This window comes from Lucilia cuprina, chromosome 4 (genome assembly GCF_022045245.1).
Source record: "Lucilia cuprina isolate Lc7/37 chromosome 4, ASM2204524v1, whole genome shotgun sequence".
Taxonomy (NCBI): domain Eukaryota; kingdom Metazoa; phylum Arthropoda; class Insecta; order Diptera; family Calliphoridae; genus Lucilia; species Lucilia cuprina.
In genome coordinates, this window is record NC_060952.1 from 16,226,323 (window position 1) to 16,242,553 (window position 16,231).

The 16,231-nt window shown below is 26.2% G+C and overlaps 1 protein-coding gene across 1 annotated transcript in view; it reads left to right on the forward strand.

Annotated features, from left to right (window-relative positions):
- LOC111690651 (G-box-binding factor-like) overlaps positions 1-16,231 on the forward strand; it is a 19,832-nt gene that overhangs the window by 896 nt on the left and 2,705 nt on the right. The window lies entirely within an intron of this gene.

The following is a 16,231-nucleotide window of genomic DNA, read 5'->3' on the forward strand; positions in this document are numbered from 1 at the left end:
ATATGTAGTTTTACATGAATGTTTACCCTGCAGTTTTAAAGAACTTGCTATATTAAATGTATTAAATTTATAAAGAAAATCTGTCAAATATTTACTACTTTTCATTCAGTAACTGGTTACATAAACTACTGGGAAAGATAAGTGTTCACATTAAAATAAACTTTGTATTTTAGTACATACCCAAAAATACATATGAATCTTCTTGTTTTCGGTATGTATGTATATATGTGTGAATGTATAGGTTCTTCTTGTTGTTTTATTACGTTATATAACAAATAACTACACAATTCAATTCACTTAAAGACTTTGTGACACAAATATTTTACAAACTTTTATCACAAAACAAAAACTGTTTCCCAAAAAAATTCAACAATCGTGTCAGCTGACGCCTTTAAAACATCCTCTAAAATAAAGTGCTAACATTTTAAAATTATTTTTAACAAATTTAAAGACGCCTTCAAACAAATATTTCTTTTTTTACGTTTACCTTTTTTTTGATGGTGGTTATAGTAAACGTAATATGACATTCAGAAATTTTTAAACTATTAAAATATTATGCATAAAGTTATTTTTTGTTCCAATTTTTTAAGAATTAAAACTGTAAATATTATATTTCTTAACAGGAATTGGCCTTTAGTTAATCTTTTTTAAATAAAGGTTTTACCTAACATATATATAAACTGATTTCAGTAAATCCAGGGCGTGGTTTTAAGTGGTTTCTAACATTGCATTTTAAAAATCTTAATTGAAAATATTCCCTTTTTTCCGCTTTATAATAAATGCCGTATTCATAAACATTTATTAAAGGTTTATAGAATAAATTTTGTATGGAAATTTGATTTATAATTTTTTGATAAAATTTTATGAACAAGACAACAATAATGACATGAGCAGGTCTTTATTATGTATTAGGATATAAGGAATATGTCGTATACTTATTTTTAAATTCGAAGGTGTTTTTAATAATAATCATACGCACCGCAGCACTCATAATAAACGCATGCAGGAAATATTTTAGAAAATCATCTTTAAGAAAGCATGAAAAATCATTTAACGATTTTAACTTAATTTTACTAAGAATTTTAGCGTTAATTTTAAAAAAATGTAGTAGTCATTATCATTATTTTTTTTTTTTGGTTTGATGGTTATTTATTTTGTTGAATGGTTTTGATTGTTGCTTGTTTAGTACCAATATAAAAATGGAAAAATAAATCCATGTTTTTTGCTTTGCTTTTTCTTGTTTTAAACCTAACTGGCACAACACAATAGCAAAGCTTGAAGTGATTTTCTTGTTAAAGTGTCATTGTGGGATTTGTTAAAAAGGTTTTCATTGTTGAAAAGGTTTCTTTAGGAAAAAAACAGAAACATGCATACATGAATAAATTTACTTAAAAAGGATAAATTGTGTATAAATACACTTGGAGAAAATATAATCCCAGATAAAATAATTAGGTACCACATGAATAAGGACACATGTGGCTAAGGATGACCTAACTAAAGATTATAACATTATTAACAAAAAAAAAAAAAAACAAATAGTAATCTTTGTAAGAATTTTTTTTAATCTACATACAAAAGTCTATGATGTCAATTGCTTTTCAAGTGTAATTTCATTTAATTTTTTTTCTACTTTTAACTAACATTAAACTTAAAGATTTTTGTTTTTTTACCTTTTCAGTTTTTATTGTGTTAAGAGACATTTAAACAAATCTCTTTTAAAAGCTAAAAATTGTTAAATTTGTTGTATCTACCTTAATGTCATTTCCTTTTATCGTTCATTCTAAGCAACAAACAAATATTTAGCTTTCATTTCCTTTTTCGTTACTTCTGGTGTGCGTGTGTTTATTTTTCTTTCATTCATCCTTTAAAAATACTTGTGGTTTCAAATGTAAATATTGATTTGTGGTCTCATCACCTGGACCTGAAGGTATGAAGTAAAATAGATGTATAATGAATAATAGAGAAGGTCAATATCTTTTCGAATGGAATTCATTGTGTGTATTCAAAGACTTTATTTTTATTTAATTTTCAAATCCAAAAACAAATCTCTGTTAAGGTACACATCTCAACGGAAGGATATCACTTAGGGAGTTTTACTTTTCCTGTTTTATTATATTTAGAAAAAAATTAAAGTTGAATTTTTCTGGAGTGGTCTTAAGGTGCTGAAAATTTTTGTATTGTTTAGATGTTTTATAAAAATTAACTGTAAGGTTAGGTCATATTTATTTTAAAAGTTAAATAAATTGTGTTATAATGTCAGTGATTTATTTTTTGAAAATGATTGAGAAAATGTTCACATTTTCATTTAAGCAAAAGTATTTTTTTAATTTTTAATAAATTCCTTATTTTCTATTCATCTTATATCGTTCTAGTTATATTTTTTCTTTATAGAAAATGTTCTTTTAATAGAAAATTTTCGATAAATTTTTTTTTATAAAAAATTTTCGATAAATTGTCTTTAAATGCAAAATTTTCGATAAATTTTATTTTATTAAAAAATTCTGGCTATATTTTCTTTTGATAGAAAATTTGCGTTTTAAAGAGAATTTTCCATAAATTTCTGTCTCGATAATTATTCTAATTATAGAAAATTATCTATTAATTTGTCTTTTATAGAAAATATTCTATCAATTTAAAAAAAAAAATTATTTTAGATGATAATTTTCTTTTTTACAGAAAATTCTTTAAAATTTTTCTTTTTTTTTATAGAAAATTATCGTTAAATTTTCGTTTTATAGAAAATGTTTGATAACAATAATGAAAATAGAGAACAAGATTTTCTTTTAACAGAAATTTTAATTGTATACGAAATATAAGACAAAATTTTCTTTTATATAAATATTGGGGTATTTTCAATAGACAATTTGTATAAATTCTTAATTTATGAAAAATTTTCAATAATTTAGGGTATTATACGTTTGTGCTGGTGTTTGTAACATACAAAAATATTGGTCCAATACCCACCTTAAAGTATACCGATCGATTCCGAATCATTTTTTGAGTCGATTAAGACATGTCCGTCCGTCCGTCTGTCCGGCTGGCTGGCTGTCCATGTAAACCTTGTGCGCAAGGTACAGGCCGCAATTTTTAAGATAATTTGATGAAATTTGGATCAAGCATGTTTTTGGGCACAGGGAGCATGTTTTTGAAAATGGTTGAAATCGGTCCATTATTTCACCTAGCCCCCATACAACCGTACCTCCCGATTTGAATTTTTTATGCCATAATTACGTCAAATATTCTATTATCTCTCTAAAAATTGGTACAAATAAGTTTTATATAAGTATAAATGACACTGCAGATTTTCGTAAAGATCGGCCCTTATTTGACCCTAGCCCCCATACAAACCCCCCTTAAAAAATGTCTTAAACGTCTAAAATTGACTTGTAACCATTTGTATCGCAATGAAACTCAACAAAACTGTTATTTAGAAATATATCCTTTTCCCAAATTTACCGATTCCATACCCATATAAAGCCTCATTTAGAAAATTTAGTTTTTTTTATCAATAAATTGCTTAAATATTTTGGAATTATGGTAATTTTCAACATAAAAGTTTCTTTATAAAATATAAAAATTTTATAAAAAGTTAAAATTTTAAAAATGTACCCATGGTGTATTGTATTATATGGTCGGCAATGCCCGGCTATACTTTTTTACTTGTTTTTTAATATATTCTCGATTTATATGCACCTTTTGATGAATTTAAATTGCATTTAAAATGCATTTTTATAGATAATTTGCTACAAATTTTCTTTTTATAAAAAAGGTTTAATAAGTGTGTTACACATGTTAATACTTATAAACACTAAAAGTACTATTTTTTTGTAATTTATCATTCTACGTAGGTCCACCCACTTTAAAGAACTGACAAGGGATAGGACCAACTTTAAGAGGCTATTCACTGGCTCTATTCCAATTAAGATCACCTATAGCTCCACCCATCTAAAATTTCGTAACAACATCTCCAGGAGTTCGAAAATAAAAGTTTTGTAACTTTGTCCACTAGAATTTTTTTAAATTATTGAACAATAATACTGTTTAGAGTTAAAGAACAAACGTAGTCGTTGTAGCGGTTTAGAGAACTTCATGATACATCCTTCTTTTCAACCTATAAATGTCAAAAATTGTAAATAACACATAAGTATATTTATTTATGTATATAAATTCAATAAACATTCCACAAATATATATTAAAATAGCTCTATATTTAAGTACATATATGATGAATTAGTTGTAGTAAAATTTTTTTGGTTTATTTTTGTTTTAAGGTTCTTATAAGATTAAATTTAGTAAAATTTCGGTAAAACGTGTTTTGAATTTATTATGCATTGCGCTGTAGTATAAGAATAAAACTTTTTCATACTACTTTTTCTAAAAATTAGGTTTGTTCTAAAACAAAAGTTAATATTGTTTATTGTTGTTGCTGTTTTTTTTTAATCAAAATATTTCCTTAGGAGGCTTTCTAACAGGATGTTTTCGTACATTTAGAGAGGATATTAGGATTAAAGAACATTAACGCTCGAATTAATATTATTAAATATTTATATAAATAAATACATACATACCTAAGTATGTACTAGATTACAGTAACAAAAGGTATTGTTAGGTGTATAAGAATTTTTAAAACTCAATTTCTATTTTTAAATTTAACTTTTCATGGTATTAAATTAATACAACCAAAATTTGTTTTCTTTAAATTTTGTACGTGTAGTTTGTGACTAATGTATTTAGTTTTTTTTTTTGCTTTTTTTGCTGTATAAATGTATTTATTTGTTTATTTATATTTGCTTTGTATTATGCAAATGTTGGTAAATATTTAATGTTGCTACAACTATCATCAGATGTATGTTTAGTGATTATTTAGGAAAATAAATATACAAATATGCAGAAAATATACAGAATTTGCATTACGTATATATGTACATAAGTGTGTATTTATGTATAAATATACAAAATAAAAATAAAGTAAACATATGTATATAAACACAGAGATAAACAAAAATTATGCCAGGTTTATTTAAACAAAATGACAGACCGACATTTAGTTACAATTTCAAATATACTCGTATGTATAATTCAAATGTTTGCTATTATTTTTATGTAAAAATATAAGATATGATAAACACACTTCTTTAACTCTCCCTCTATCTATCTCTTTATCATGGAAAGCTTGTTTTGTTTCCATCTTCATTTACTCTAATTTAACATAAACAAATATAAAACAAAAGAATGTTTTTTTGTATAAATAAAAAATTATATATATGTAAGTATGTGTGTACACATTTAGGAGAAGAGTGTGCGAAAATTTTATGAATGTATGTATGTATATACACACAAACATATAAAAGCCTATTTGTGTGTTTTTTATACTAGAAGCCTATTTGTATGCTTTATACCTTTTTAATAATTCACAACTTATTTCCTCTCTTCTCACTTGCATTTTTTTCTTTCGTAATTTTGCTAACAACAATTACAGTATTGTTTCATTATTCAGCAATTTTATACATTAGATTTATTACTTCATATATACCTACCATTTAAATTACCAATTGAGTGAGGTGTTGTGAAAACGAAAACGCACTACCAATATCCACAATTACATATTAATTTGATATAAATGGTTTAATACTGTATAACATAACTATTTTTTATTATATTATACTAAAATAAAAATAACAAGAAAACAAAGTTTCTTAGGTTTTGAACAATATTGTTAATTTTGATATATGTATAATTACGTATATTTATATGTATTATGTAGACCATTTTGTGGTATACCATAAGTGTCTGACAAACGCACTCCCACAGATACAAACATACACATATACAAAAGTATAAGCTCGCATTTATGCTGTACAATGATGAAATGCCGATTAAGGTTTTATAATAAACAATTAATTAAATTTTGAAATATTAATTTACTTTCTCATATACAAACTCTTACCACAGAACAAGAGTACTACATATATGACTGTTGTAGTTGTTTTTATTAATTGACAATTTATAATTGTTTATTGTTGATGATAAGAAAATATATATTTTCATGCTATTTATATAGATAAAAATATTGATTCATGTACATGCAAACACATACATATATGTAAACATATAGCAATAGCTATACATACAAGCAGAAAGCAGTCTATCGCACTTGTACTTTTAATAGAAATTAATTTATATTAACTTTTAATTAATTAATTTTCAAAGAAAGAAGATACGGAACAGATGGAAAATAAAAAAATCGTTCATGGTTATAATAAGCTTAAATTAATTGCTACTTATCCTAAATATGAATTTTAATTAATTTTATTTTCAGTTATGACAACACGAAAATGTTATATACATATACAATAGTATTTTTTAACAATAAAAATGTATAAAGTGTACTAATATTATATTACATCCAATACAAGAGCATTCAGTTCTAGTTCAGTTCTAGTTCAGTTCTAGTTCAGTTCTAGTTCAGTTCTAGTTCAGTTCTAGTTCAGTTCTAGTTCAGTTCTAGTTCAGTTCCAGTTCAGTTCGCAAAAACTGAATAAAAAACATTTTTTAATTTTTTTTAAAAAAGTATTCCGCGAATTTTTTAATTTTCAAAAATTATATACAGTTTTGAAAAATAGACAAAATTACCTTTCCATTGATATATAACATGCCTACCTAATGTTTTTTAAGTGACAAATTAATTAGGGAAAACTCAACATCTTTTAGAGAATTTACCTAGTACTATTATTTTCATCCATACATTTGTTAGGCATGTTTTACTACCTAAATTTTTATGAATTTTTACAGCCACTTTTTACGATTAATCTTTTATTCTTTATCCCTAAAAAAAATTAACAAGTATTTATTTTATATAAAAATAGTCTTTATTTATTTTTTTTATAAATTAATATAATTTTGTAAAATAATCGGTATCACAGTAGTCCATATCTAAAAGATAAAGTAAATCTTTAAATTCATGAATATTTTCAAATGCTAACGTTTTGTAGCAAATCCAACGTTTCCTTATAGTAGATAAAACAGGATCAGAAGATAGAATCAGATTATTAAAAATATCTTCATTTTGAGACTGCCTAGAACACTTCCTTGAGCTAAACTGATGAATATGCTTAAAGTCTCTATTCCTCGATTCTTGGGGTTCTTCTGTAAGCTCTCCTAAAGGCAGAATATTATGTTCTATGATGACCTTTCCATGACATAATATCTTGTGAACTGTAGGTGTCATTTCTTTCCAGGGATATAATTCCAAAAGTAATTTAGAAACTTTTGTAGAATACTCTCCAAATTTTGTTGCGTTCACTTTATGCTTGCTATTTATCGCCATTAGAATAATATTGACCTTTTGCAGTAAATCCATACTAATTCCGGTTATTTCGGAAGTAGTTTCAAAATGTTTAAAAAAACGTCTAGCGGTATTACCATCGTTTGTGCTTCCATATCCTGTGAGTGGTTTATCAATATTTAATCCCATCCGCTTTTTAAATTCCTCTTGAATTCTTCGTTTCTCACTGGCTCTCATTTCCATTAACTCCTTATTGTTATTTGCACTTTTGTTTGCATTTTCCGGTATGCTTCTGTACTTTAAATCATATGCTAAATGTAGAAAATGTTCCAGAAATCGTATGCGAGCATGTAGGGGGATATTCCAAATTGTAATGTTTCCTCATTTATTGATCTTTGCTTGGAAATATTCGAAAATTCTGATTTTTTATCACCACATATGTAGCAGTACCAAGTAGATGATGTTCCTGTAATGGCATTTCCAACTTTCCCATCAATCATTGTAAGTTTTAAATCATAGGACATGTTAAACGAATAATTTTCTATTTCGATTGTTATAGGTTCCAAGTTTTTAATTTCTGCTTCAATACGATTTATCAAATCTTGCGTTGTTGTTTTGGATTCCTTTATATACTCAAAGCTTATTGGCCTACAAAAAGCTTTGGATCCTGGAGTCGAATTCTTCCAAATATCATCGAAACTGGTTGATGGAGAATCGCTGTCAGCATACTTTCGAATTCTTAATGGAACTAGCGATGCCATAAATACACTTTTATACTCGGAAGATGATTCACTTGTGTTGATTTGTTTATATTCCGAGAGTGCTGATAATCCATCACATCCCCACTTACAAATGAGTTGAAGATCACAAGAATTTATTTTTTTAGTTGGTCTGAAGAAAAGTCAGAAGCAATCCTTAAAGCAGTATTTTCGAGTAGAGCGCCGAGTCCAATAACAGCCTTCCGATCAGTTATTTCAATAGGAGGTGGTATAATGCTTTATTTTGTCATATGATGGTAAAACATCCACTCCTTTTTCAGATAGCGCCTTTCTTAACGTTATGTAGTTATCACGACTTAATCCCAGCTGCAACATAAGCGCAATAGCTTCTTCCTCAGTGAACGTTGTATCAGATGATGGTGTGGGTATACTCTTTACAATTCTTTTCAGTCGTCTTGGTGATGCGGTTGGAAGAATATTTGCAATTTTTATGGCATCCAAAGGCTGTTTTTCTTTTCTTAACATTGCTTTAAAAGTGTCCGAAACTTCTTCGTTAGATAAGGTTTCTAGTGAAGTTGATAACCTTTTCCTCTTAGATTTTGAGCTCAAATCCTCATACTGCTTACAGGGAGCACCAACAGTTGATACGCAAATAGCAACTTCTACACATTCATCCAGCCAATCAGAAAATTTCGATCGAAATTTAGCAATGGAATACCGAACACTCTTCAGTTTTATATCAACTGATTTTATAAAATTTTCAATTTTACATATATCAGTTTTATCCACTTTATTTTTATGTGCAGTTTCAATATATTTCAATAAGAAGTTCACTTTATCTTGAAAAGGAGCTGAAGAGTGTTCAAATAAAATGGAGCACAAATCATTTTTTTTAGTACGATCGCCATGGTTAGAAAATTACAAATAATTACAAACAGATATAAACCTGTCTTATATATTAATTACAGGTACTTAAATTAAATTATTTTTTAAAGGGTTATGATATTCTACCTAATATGTCTAACGTATCCTTATGTAATGAATTTTTCCTCAATAGGTCACTTTAATAAGCTACCTATTAAAGTGACCTATAGGGTAAAAATCATTACAGTTTAAAAAATAATACCTGAAAATTTTTTAATATATGTAACAAATTTAAGAGTTAACGTTATGGATGAAAATAATAGTGCTAGGTAAATTTTCTAAAAGATGTTGAGTTTTCCCTAATTAATTTGTCACTTAAAAAACATTAGGTAGGCATGTTATATATCAATGGAAAGGTAATTTTGTCTATTTTTCAAAACTGTATATAATTTTTGAAAATTAAAAAATTCGCGGAATACTTTTTTTAAAAAAATTAAAAAATTTTTTTTATTCAGTTTTTGCGAAGATACAAATTTTTCAAATTGCAATAAAAATTTTATTTATGAATATTTTTTGATGAAATTTTACAGTTAGGTAGATTTTTTACTCAAAATCTAAAATTAAATAAAAAGTTCGAATTTTCTTATTAGAAATCCCGGAATTCCCAAAAAAGTTTTAAAAAATCCCAAAAATGGGATTTTTTGGTTTTTTGCCTATTATATCCATACCAGGGGCGGGGTTATCGAAACCCGTTACAAAATGATTAAGAACATATTGGGTCATATAAAACAGGTCACTATAATTTGATATCGACTATGCGATTTGAGAATTTTTGCTCAAAATTGAATTTTCTATAAAAAATAGGGTTTTTTGGATGGACCTGGTCCCCTCGGTATCAAAAATTTTTAGGTTTTGTTTCATTTATCGTATTTTATGTAAAGTCAGCTTTTCAAAAAGTATAAATTCTATATACATCTTCTTAGAAACTTTTTAGATAACTTAAAAAGAAAAAGATACTTTTTTCCCAAAAAAAAAAAAAAAAAAATTGCAAAAAATCGCCTTTTTTTAATTTTTTAAATTAAATGCCTATAACTTTGGACTCAGTCATGATTTTTACATAATTCTTTCACTATGGATATATAAACATTTTTTATAGTGCTCGATGAGAAGATTCTATATACGAAATTTTTTTTAAATCGGAACTCAAATGAAGAAATAAGATCGTTTTAAAAATTTAACATAGCCGAGGTGTCCTAATTTGAGGGGCCCTAATTTGAGGGCCCCTGGTTGGCCTATAAGGTCCAAATTCAAAACCTAAACTCGACAACACCTCCTTTTTGTGCATACCAAATTTCATTACAATCGGATTAACCGTTTAGAAGTTACCGAATTATTTCCCTCTTTTTTTTTTCCTATACCACTGTGCGTTGTCAGAAATGCATTGCTTGCATATTGTAAAATAATAATGTTGACAGACATCTAACAATAGTGGTAACACATTACATTACCATTGTCAGATAATTATCTGACAATTTTTTCATGTAAACATAACTTTAAACTTTAAGTCTAGAGGCGAAATCAGTTAATTTCGAAACTTTTGTAATATCCTTGAATTAAATATTTGGTACACATGTATACAGTTAAGAGGACTAAAACGATAAAAATGTTGAAAATTTGTTATAATATACTTTTTTATATAAGCATATAATTTTAATTTAGCTTCATAAATCAATATACACATTTGAATTAAAAAAACATACTTTTCAATTATACTCTTAGCAACTTTTAAAGGTCAAGAGCCGAAATAATAGCAACAGACAGCGATAAATTTCCACAAAAAAAAATAATTTATTATTCCAAACTTTTGTGAGTTCTTAACGAAAGCAAAACCATATAATAAAATGAAAATAAATTGAATTAAATTTTTGTAAGAGGTGATACATAATTGGTCATTTGGTGTGAAATTAATTTTGTTTTTCATCAAAAATGTCATCTTTTACTCATATCGTAGCCACAACAGAAACAAACTGCACAAGCAAGCATTCAACAGCGAGAGGTCAATATCGATGTTAAACTATTATAAACTAAAAATTACTTATGCAAATATAAACATACATACATACACGTAGATGCTCTAGTGCCAGACTAAGTTTGGCTATCAACCAAAAACTTTTTAACCATTAAATTACATTATGTAAACCAATATATACTTGTTATGAATGGTGGCATATTTATATTCATTTTTGTAAGGGAAATACAAACATTTTGTAAAAATATTTCATAACCAATATTCTATGCAATTTAAAATGCAAATTGATGTATAGTGGCTGAAATAAAAATAATACACACTTTTAAAATACAAGATGTACGACAACAACAATAGAAACATATTGGTTTTGTAGCTGTAAACAATTTTTCACAATTTGATTGTGAATATTGCAATTTTTTGTGGCTGTTTTGTGGTTTCCATAAAAAAATATATATAAAATGAAAGTTCTGCTACTGAGTCAATTGCAATAACTTTTTTCTAACATTTTAAATTGAATGTTCTTAAAGAACACAGTAGAGAGAGAGGGAAATGATATTGTATAAAAATGAAATTCAAATTTCTCAAAAATTTACACAGACATACACAATTCTCAATCAATAAGAAATCTTTTAAAATTTTCATGAAATTTCCTAATTATTTCTGAAAGTTGGAATTAGTCCATTTAAATGAACTTTCCACATTACCTTCGTAGATGTGTACATAAAGAAATATGAATGAGTAGCTGAATGAGCAATGAACTACAGTAACTGAAAGACTGACTGACTTACTGAATAAAAGATGATTGTGATTTCATAACAATGAATGAAACCGAACATAGAAGAATAAAAATAAAGAAGTACAATAGTATTGTATTGCGTGTGCATGTTTTATTAGGATTTGTTTTCTTTGAAAATTGAACAAGGTCAGTTTGAAATTTTCATGTATTTCAATTTTTTATTTGTCTTTTTGGCTCTTGACTTTTAAAAATCTGCAGGTTAATACAAGGAATTCCTGGGTTTTAATCTAAAACCATCGTCGCTCACTAGCAGGAAGAACAGTAAGTACTTCAATATTACTGTCAATGACTGTGATTCAAAAAAACGAAAAAAAAACTTAGAAGAAATGATGTAGTAAGTGCTCTATAAAATCATTTGCTTAGAATATTCAAGAAAAAAGTTTGGTTCTAATTATTTCTTTATGTAAGAATAATTAATTCTTTTTTGCATGAAATAAAAGGTCACGGTATATTCTTGAAATCTATATATGTATATGAAGGAATTGCTAAACCTGGAATCATGAAATTTTGAAAGTAGATGTTGTTTATGTAGATCAACTAAAATGGGATTTTGGTGTTTTTTTTTTTTTTTTTGTTTTGGGGGGGGGGGGGGGTTTTGGTGTTAAAATGTGAAAAAACTGTTTCTTAATTACCTTACTCAATATTAATGAGACAAGAAAAATTTTGAATATATTTGTATCTACTCGAAAAAAGAGCTCATGGGTGTCTGGTACTTTTTCGAAATACGTTCTTATAATGGGATAAAATGTGTAGTAAATTTTATTTTTATTTAGTTTTTCTATAAATGAAGGAAAGAAATAAAATTTTTTTATTAGTGCATACTTTTCACTTTTTGCATTTTCTATTATATGAATCCAAAACACAGGATTATTAAACATACACTATTCTTATTGAACAAAAATCTTCAAGAGAGAACTTTTAAGTACTTTTTATCTCTTAAATTTTACTTTTTGTATGTTATAATAATCCAGCAAAAAAAGCACTTCCAAAGAAGCGAAAAATATGTAGAATTTACTTCATGGAAGTATTGAAAAAGTTATGATTTTAACACAGCCTTATCATAGGAGGAATATCCTTTTCATTCCATTCCAAATTCGCTACATCTGAAGTCATTCTCAGGAAGTTATATTTATGTTATTTTTTTTAGGAAGTTGTTAGGAAGTGAAATTGTGGTATTATAGAATACAACTAATTTGACTTTAATAATATTAATATAAATAAATTAATTGCACGCATTTATCAATTAACTACAAAATAAAATTGGTTTAATACAAAAAAAATTCAGTACAATCGAAAGTGAGGACTTTTTGGTCCTTTAATTTGGACATTTAGATTTGTTATTATGGGGAGCATGACACACCATTAATTTATAGATGTTTTTTTTTTTGGCATATCTATAATATTTAACACATAAAAAATTAAATTGAATGAAACTTTATAAGAGGTATTTTTTTTCTTCAAATAGTACATATTTAATTTTCTAAAATGTGGAAGCTTAACGAATGAATCCTTAAAGAACGAGGAACGACCTGTTTAAGAATTTCATGTATGATTCCCAATATACAGAAACATATTTTAAAAATTGTTTGGCATTTGGTTTGTCCATTTCAGATTTATTTTGGAGTTTATATGCCATTTATAGTTTTGAGACCCATTTAGAAAAGTTGGCAAAAAATTGTTTTGGAATATATTGTACTGATTGTCAATCGCAGATTTGGAACTGAGGTCTTTTTCAAAAAATATGTTTTATATTTTGCTCGTGCTCAGTACATAAATGCGCTCGATTAAAAGGTATTGCTACAAAAAAGTGATCCACGAGACACCCTAATATACATATATGTAAATATTTATATGTTTCCAAAGAGCAATTGTGTATATACTCTTACTTTTAATGTCCAATACCAAGAATAGTTTTTGTAGGAACATTTTAAAAAACACTTCAAAAATATATTGAAACCAATATCTACACCAAGATGTTTTAATAGTAGTCCGTAAAACATGAACAACATATTTTTACAAATAATAAATATACCACCTTTATTCAAATGTAAACCATGTAGTTAGTATAAAAGCAATTTTTTGTAATTTAATACATTATTGTTGTTGTTGTTTTTTTTACCCTGTATATCGCATATTTTCTTATAAGTACCTTACAAATTGCTTACATTTAACAAGCTTATATAAAGAAAATTAAATTGGTTTGTTATTTAGTTAATATTTTATTTCTAAAATATTTTACCATATTCTCTAAGGTTCTCTCTTTGTGCTTCAAAATTTTACTTTTTTAGGAAAAATAAAACCATAAATATACAAAAAACGCGAAAAAAACTTAAAATATGTAAAAATGAATTCAAAATAAATAATTTCACAACAATTTGCATTTTAAATTTGTGTTTTTTCTTCTTCACTTTCGTTATTGAATTGGTGAATGGTGGGCAACAACAGAATTGCGTTTTCCGTTGTTTTAGTGGTTTTAGTTGATAAAAGAAAAGTAAAGTTAAAAAATATAAATTGTATGTTTTTTATATTTTGTAATTTATGTGATTTTTGTTGTTATGTTGGTTGTTTATACTGAAACCGAATTTGCATTTGACAGAGAAACGCATTTGTTACCACCCTATTGCAATTATTATTAGACCTTAGTTAAAACACAATGTGATATAGAATTTTTAGTAAATGATCAAAATTGGACAAAAAGTTACCAATTATCTAGAAAGCACATCAATATACAATTCCAATCTTAAGTTACATATTAAAATTATTTAATAAGAGTAACCTAGGTACGTATACTTGATGTATATACTTGATAATAAAACTACATGTTATTTTCTGAAATTTTTAGTTCATCGGAAAATGTTTTGTTAGAGTTTTTTTATGAAAGCCTAGTCCTGCATAATAAAATAATTTGTTTTTTAATTTTATCCAAAAAATTTTTTTAAATACATTTAATTTACTTCAATATACTAAAAATCAAGTTACAATTGCTTCACTGAAATAAATAAACAAATAAATATTTGGAAAAAGAAAAAAGTAAACAACGGGAATATTTTGTTTTCCTTTTTCCAGTTCATTAAGAACTTTATTACAGTTTTTTTGTTATCTTTGATTGTTTATTAAACAATGAGCAATCAAAAGGGTTGGTTGGATTTGTAACAAAAAAAAATGTAGTATTATTTAAAAAATTTAAAGTAACAATAAGTGCAAAAACAAGTATACTTTTAGCAAAAATGAAATAAAAATGATATCTTAAAAATTAAGCATTTTTTCAATGAAAATGTCCTTTATAAATAATATAATAATATTTCGTTTCATTCATTTGCTGATTACTAAGTAATATAAGAAACTTAATTGTAACCTTTTTAAAATTGCTTTCTTTATGAGAAAACCAAAGCTGGTTCCTCTTTTAAAAATTGCTTTTTATTATATTTGACTTTTTGCTTAAACTCAGACTCAATTGTCTTCTACTTACCCTAAAAACTTGATTAACTTATATATAATCTTATTTTTCTATATACTATTTATTTAAGCCACTTTAAAAGTTTATCATAACCCTGACCCCAATCAAACTGCAAAAGGATAAAAAAAATCAACTTTTACTTTCAAGTTTATTTCGATTTCATTGTATTTGGATTTGTAAAATACGTGTAAGTAAAAGATTGAATTTTTAAAAAGAAATCACTGAAATTGAACCTTCTTATTCTATATTTTCTAATATATCAATTTGTATGCAATATTATATTTTTACTAGAGTTAGGTTTTTTATAACATATCATGTCAAAAATTTTAAAAACGTTTCATATTTCTATTCTTTTTCATCCACTCAAAGCGTGTATTGTTGAGTTTGCTCTATTTATCAAATATAATAAATGCGGTTGCAAAAACGAAATTCTTTTTACAAGAATTTGTCAATTGTGCGTTTTTTTTTCTACTCTTTGCACAAAAAACTCAAATTGCACTTTGTGGTGTAAATAATCTGGTTGCCAAAACTTTTTAAGCTAAAGTTACATTCACACCTATCAAATATTTGATGAAAATTGTATGAAGTTATGAAGTAATCATGTTTGGGTAAATAAATATTTATCACAACAAATATTCGAACGTAGTGTGAACGTACCTTAAGAAATATGTATGTACATGTGTATGAATGTATTTCTTTTAAGTAAAATAATATAATACTACTTCAGAAATAGAACGATACTTAAAAATTTTTCTGACTAGGTAAATACACGCGCAAGTTAAATTACTGAGATGGATTATATTTCATAAACTTATATTTTTTTAAGTTAGTAGAAATCAAAACGTTTTCTATCTTGAAGCTAAATTAATACATAGTTTTTTTACAGTTAGTACAAATCAAAACGTTTTCTGTCTGGAAGCTAAATTAATGCATGTACGTGTCATACATATATGCAATGTACTCAAGTAAATTTTTTGAACTAGAACTGAACTAGAACTGAACTAGAACTAGAACTGAACTAGAACTGAACTAGAACTGAACTAGAACTGAACTAGAACTGAACTAGAACTGAACTAGAACT